This window comes from Castor canadensis, chromosome 4, assembly GCF_047511655.1.
Source record: "Castor canadensis chromosome 4, mCasCan1.hap1v2, whole genome shotgun sequence".
Taxonomy (NCBI): Eukaryota; Metazoa; Chordata; class Mammalia; order Rodentia; family Castoridae; genus Castor; species Castor canadensis.
Window position 1 is genome coordinate 29,176,938 of NC_133389.1, and position 6,698 is coordinate 29,183,635.

The 6,698-nt window shown below is 50.5% G+C and overlaps 1 pseudogene; it reads left to right on the forward strand.

Annotated features, from left to right (window-relative positions):
- The first annotated feature begins 5,368 nt into the window (after positions 1 to 5,368).
- Positions 5,369 to 6,264, forward strand: LOC109690069 (large ribosomal subunit protein eL6 pseudogene; annotated as a pseudogene).
- Positions 6,265 to 6,698: the final 434 nt, after the last annotated feature.

Genomic DNA, 6,698 nt, shown 5'->3' on the forward strand with positions numbered 1-6,698 from the left:
CGTCAGAAAGATGCAAGGAACTGGCTAACTGGCTGACTGTCTGCAGGGAAGAATGGCTGCAGAGAGCTGGAAAGACGAAATGGCAAAAAAAAAAAAAAAAAGCAGACCCACCCTGCTCTTTGCCCAGTTTCTTGGAGAGAGGTGAGGCCAGGTGCACTTCCGGAGACCTGCTAGGCTCTGATCCTCTGGGGCGAAACTGGGTGAGACCCACTTCTGGCCCACAACTTCAGGGAGGACTGGGAGGAAGTACACCTCCAGGGCAGTGGCATGGAGTTCTTTCCGGGGTGGGGGCGAAGGTCCTCATGCCCCTTGGGGTGTCTTCCCTGGCCTCTTCTGACTCAGGCCCCACTGCTGACCCTCAGGGTCCTCACAAACGGTGGTCGTTCCCTTCCCTCCTTCACTCGGAAGGAATAGAAGTGATGACGCCTAGGGACGCACAGCGGACACGGAAGACCCTCCCCTTGCCCTTCAGGGTCTCAGCTTCTGGGTGTTGGGGACACATCCATTCCCTTGCCTCTCTGGGCCTCCATTCCCCGGTTCACAAGGGGACCGCAGGGCAATTGGGATTCAGTTCCCTTTCCCGTAGCGAGTCCTCTTAGGTGGGCTGCCTGCAACGGAAGTGGACCTCTCCTCCCCACCCCCAACCCCCTTGACCCAGCCTGGGCTTTGGGCTTCCTCCTCTGTAAAAGGGGGAGAGGGAACTCCAGGAAGCTGGAGCTGGGGTGGTCACTGGCGATGGCTCAATCCACTGGCGGTGACTAGGTGACACCAGCAGTGGCAGTGGGGTAGTGGAAGCGGAGGGGAACCCCCTGGGTCCCTGGGGACTCCCGAGGCAGGCATCAGCCGCGGGTCCAGGAACGCGGGCCTCACAGGTGTCCGTCGAGGGCGTGGCTCACAGGCTCCGCCCCGCAGGGGGCGGGGCCTGCTGGCTATATAAGGCCGGCCTGGGCCTGGACGCCCGGGGCTCTTTTGCTTGAGGGACAGCACACCCCACCGCGCAGCTGCTTGCCGCCGCCACAGGGCCTGTCTCCCGGCTCCGTGCACCAGGCCGCCCGCCCGTGCCGCCGCAGCCTTTACCGTCGCCGAGGACACCGAGGACACCGGCCTGCGCACACCGGGTGGCACCTCCCTCCTCCACCCCACTTCCCGGTGCTGAACCCCACCACCGTACCTGGCACGCCCCAGGGCCCACCTGCCGCCCAGCTCGCCGCCGCAGGAGCGACTCCCAGCGAACTCCACCAAGCTCCCGTGCGGAGGCCGCCCAAAGCGCCCACCCCACCCGGCACCGCTGCGCGCCAGCGCCCATCGGCGGGATGGCGGCCCAGTGGGCTCGCCAGACGGTGCAGAAGCTGCAGGCGCGCCTGGCCACCCACGCCCACGACCCTCGCGAGCTCCGCCAGTGCTTGGAGAGGCTCTCCGTCTTGCCCATGACAGGGGACATCCTGGCCGACACCGGCGTCCGAAAGACGGTGAGGGGCTTGCGCAAACACCAGCTCGTGGGCAGCTTGGCCAAGGAGCTGGCCGCCCGTTGGAAGATCCTGGCTCTGCTGGATCGCGAGGCGCGGCCTGAGCACCGGGTCGCTCCTGGCGAGCGCCCCGCAGATGCTCTTCCTGGGCGGCGGCAGCACGGGGAAACGGACGCGCAGCGGGAGCTCGGGCCCCCTGGCAAGCGAGCTCCCAGTCCCGAGGGCGCGACAGAGCACGGGAGGAAGCGCCCCAGAGAGGCACCAGCTCCTTCCTCAGACTTCCTCAGGCTTCAGGCCCCTCGGGGGGGCTCCGCGGGGCCCCCTCAGGTGGCCCGGCACCCGTCCACATCCCCGCGGGAGCCCGGACCCGCTGCTCCAGCGGACATCTCTGCAGTAGGCGGAACCCAGGCCTCCCACGAAGGGCCCGGGCTCCGGCCACGCCCAAGCACCGAGAAAGAATTCCAGGAGCCCGCCTCGTCTTTTCAGGCCTGCCTACACTATGAGGAGCCCCCGAAGAAAAAGAAGGCGCCTGGCAAAACTTCTGCCACTTCTACACTGGCAGAGACACAGCCGACAAGAGGTGCCTCCCAAAGCGGCCCCCGAGACTCCGACTTGCTGGGGAAATTACCTAAGGTGAAGGGACACGAGGAGCCCTAGAAGCCGCAGCCGGCCGAAGCCGATGCGGCCAAGCTGGAGAAGGTGTCCAGCGCGGCCGCGGCGATGCCGCCGCCGGCACTCCCCTTCCCCGGGGCGCAGGCCAGCTGCAGTCCCCTTCCCGCCCTCCACGCCAGCTCCCCCTTCCACGCACTGGGAGCGGCAGCGCCGTCTTGGCTCCACGAAGGGGAAGAGGAAGACCAAGACGGAGAGGAAGATCGAGCGGCAGAGGCAGAGGAAGGACCCGAGCAAGGGGCCGCATTTACTGGGGGCAGAGTGTATTCCAAGATGCCCGTGTATTCTGGCTCCAAGCGGGGCTCCTTCCGCCGCCGCCGCTGCCGCCGCCGCAGCCAGCAGGACATGCGGGAAGAGACAGGGCTCCTGGAATGCTCCTCGGAAGGAGCGGGAACCCCCGACTGCCTTCCCGAGCCCGCCTGGGAGACCTGTAGTCCTGCTCAGCTCTGGCGCACGCAGAAATCTCGCCACGTTCCGGTGGAACAGACAGACCGCTTGTGGAGAAGGCGTTGCAGCAAAGACTTTAAGGGGGAAACGCCGCGGGAGCGAGAGTCCTGGCGCGAGATGTACCTGCGGCTTCGCGAGGCCCGAGAGCGGCGACTCCAGGCAGTGGCACCAGGATTGTGAGCGCCCTGCAGATACTGTTCTTGTATTGCTGAGGCAGGAGGAGGAAATATTTGCAATCTTACTACACTAGGCCTTCTTCTACACACATTCTCAAGTCCTCGATTGGACTATGCACAGATGAAAATAATAAAATGTGTACCAACCATGGGACCTGGGAAAAATGATGGTTTGCAGGGATGAAAGCAAGCCCAGAATGTTGTTGGCAAGGTCCGTAATTCCCTGCTCCTGGAGTGGCTGAGTGTTAAACCCTTCTGCTGAGGAACTCAATACCGCCTCAAATGTTAAAATACTTGATTAACGCTCGGAAGCCTCTGTGTACAAACTCTAGTACCACCCAAAAAAAAATATGTATGTATATATAAAGTCAAATGTAACTGAAAATACATTCCTTTAGGAGATTAAAAAATACTGACGTAAAAACAGATTTCCCTCATTTTTGTCGGTGGCCCTCATCCAATAAGTATAAATTAATATGGCTTTATTTCAGTGTTATTTTGCATGTACTCATGAGCGTGTGTATCAATCAAGAAATACATTCCTGTGCATTGATACCAGTTATTAGTTGTTTGAGTTCAATGTTGTTGTCATGTTGAAATAATTGCTCCTCATAGCTTGCTTGGCCTTAGACAATTTTTAAAATTCTTACGTTCTGTCTGAAAAGAAGGAAGTTGCAGAAGTATACAGATTGGATATAGTCTTATATTAATTAAACACTAAATTTAAACTCAGCAATTGTCCATCCAGCTTTTTGCTACAGTATTAAACTGTAGCTTGTGATTGAAACCTGTATCTGTCAGGATTCTCCAGAGAGAACCAGTAAGATCATGTACACATGCATGAAGGCACACAGGCACAGAGACATACTTAGTATCCATGGGGAATTGGTTTTAGAAACCCCCTCCAATACTAAAATCTGTGCAACTGAAAAAAAATAAATAAAAAGACCCAGCCAATATTTTCATTCAAGTCTACATACAGGAAGTAAGAAATCATGTGCAACTTGAAAAAAATATCAGGTAGAAGGACTATCCTCTTACTTGTGAGAAGGTCGGTCTTTTTTTCTCTTATTTTTGTACATGTATATTCACTTCTTGAACTGAATGAATAAGGCACATCCTACTAATGAGGGCAATCAGTGTTTTCCAGTTTACTGATTGAAATATTAATAGCTTCCAGAAACACCTTCACAGACAAACCAGAATAATGTCTACTCTATTGGGATACCCAAATGTCTGGGTACTCCATTGCACTAACTAGTTGACACATAAAAGTGACTGTCACAGACCCCATGCCAAAATTAGTGCATCAGGAACTGAATTTTCTAAACATTCCAAGTATTTATTGTGCGCATTAAAAACAGAGTCTAAGGGGCACCCTCTCTTGGGATCTCCCCAACTCTGACGGTTCTACTTTCCTGCTTTACACTTTTTCTCTCTCAATAAACTCTCCTGCTTCATACTTAAGAAAACAACAGAGGCCAGGCAAAAGCATGATCAATTTACTAGTTATCTCAGTCTCAGTGGTAGATCGCTTACCCAGCTACCATGCAAGAGATCCTCTCTTCTAGCTCCAGGACCACAAAAAAAGAAAAAAAAAAAGAATGAGTAAAGTGGGGGGAGACTTGCCAAAGTCCTTTCCCATAAGGAGTTTATGGACCACTGGATTAGTGGGAAGAACCAACCAATAAATATTTGATTGTAGGGTACATGGTCGGGCATTAAAAAGTAATTAATTGCAACTTTGTGGAATAAAGATGATGTGGTAATTTCTGTTCCCTGCATCAAGGAGGGACACTTCGTCACACTGCTGAGAGGGCTGACCAAGAGAGACAAATTAGATGCTAAAGAACAAGAATTTATGGGGCAGAGAAGGAGATCAGGAAGAAAAGTGGAAAAGTAGGAGACTAGGATACGTGAAAGCCAAGTGAAGCTAAGAATAAATACAAGGTCATTGGTCCCATGCATGGGTATCTCTAAACACCAGAACCACACTTGAGAGATAGGGCACTAATAGTTCCATTGTATGAATTAGTGATTAAATAATAGCACATGTACCTAAGTGGTTAGTCAAGTGAAAACCAAGATAAGAAGTCAAAAGCATTTAACACTCATTCTTATGCTCAGCCACAAGGCCTTAGCAAGTCCCAATAAATAACTGTATTTAAAACTGAATTTGAATATATAAACATTTGAGAGACAAGTGCATAATTTAAACTCAACGCCCAGGAAGTTACCTTTTAGATATTAATCAATTTCTTAAAATATCCATTTCTCTGGAACAACCCCTCAAACAGCAACCGGCATGATTCTTTGTACCTAGTAGGCACTTAATAAAATGTAAATAAAGATTGTTCTGGGGTGGGGGGAGTGTAATAAGTCTGGGCACCAGTGTAATCCTAGCTACTCAGGAGACAGAGATAAGGACTGAGGTTCAAAGCCAGCCCAGGAAAATAGTTACTTAGACTCTATCTCAAAAAATATCGAATTCCCAAAGAAAGGACTGATGGAGTCGCTCATGTGGTAGAGCACCTGCCTAGCCAGCATCAGGCCCTGAGTTCAAATCCCAGTACTACCAAAAAAAATCAAGTTGAGCTCTTTCCCATCTTGATGGCAGGTGAAAAAGCTAGGAAGCTGGACACTAAGAAGAAACCTAACGCCAAGAAGTCTGATGCCTATGGCAAGGTTAAGAAGGATCCCCCTCTAAAAGACAAAAAAAAAAAAAAAGAAGAAGGATCCTCTCAGGGTAAAAAGCCCAAGAAAGGGAGGCCCCATTTCAGCCAAAACCCAGTCCTAGTTGGAGGAATTGGCAGATCCTCCTGATCTGCTATGTATTCCATAAAGACCACGTAAAAGAGGACTCTGTACTCTGCTACCAAATCCAAGGTTGAAAAGGAAAAAGGAGAAGTTTCTTGCTACCATTACAAAACTAGTTGGTGGTGACAAGAATGGTTGTACACAAATGGTTAAGCTTTGAAAATGTCTAGATATTATCCCACTAAAGATGTGCGGAGGAAGCTGTTGAGCCACAACAAACAGCCTTTCTGTCAATATGTAAGGAAACTTCGCACAGGCATCACTCCAGGAACCATTCTAACCATCCTCACTAGGCACCACAGGGGCAAGAGAGCGGTTTCCCAGAAACAAGTGAGCAGTGGCTTGCTATGTGACTGGACTTCTTTCCCTTAATCAAGTTCCTCTGTGTAGAAAACAACAGATATTTGTCATCACAAGTCCACAAAAATTGATGTCAGCAGGTGAAAATCTCCAAACATCTCACTGATGCATACTTTAAGAAGCAGCTGCAGAAGCCCAGGTACCAGGAAGTCAAGATCTTTGACAAAGAGAAAGAGAAAGACAAGATTACACAGCAGTGCAAGCTTGATCAGGAAGCTGTAGACACACAGATTTTACCAAAAATCAAAGATGTTCCTCAGCTCCAGGACTACATACAGTCTGTTTTTGACCTAACAAATGGGATCTAGCCTCACAAAGTGGTGTTCTAAACTTGTTACCAAAAACCTAATTAAATAACTGATAAATTCAAAACAAAATCAAATTGAGAGCCAGGTATGGTATAATCCCAGCACTCAGAAGGTTGAAGTAGAAAGATTGCAAGTTTGAGGCCAGCCTGGGTGGCACATGAGTTCAAGGCCAGCCTCATTACATGGCAAGACCCTGTCTCAAAACAAACAAACAAAATCAAATTGAAAATAAATGTAAAAATAAATAACGTGAAGCAGCAAATTCAACCAAATAAAAAAGAAATATTCCAGAAATCCTAATGCAGTAACTGATGTAGGCAATCAAATTTCTTGTGGACAGTTCTCTTTATACACAACTCACCAGCTCACTTCCTCCACCTCTGCTATTTTCCCTTTCCCAGAATCCAAATCAGCACAATTCCTTGTCCTTGACCCAAGAGATGTAGCCATCAGTG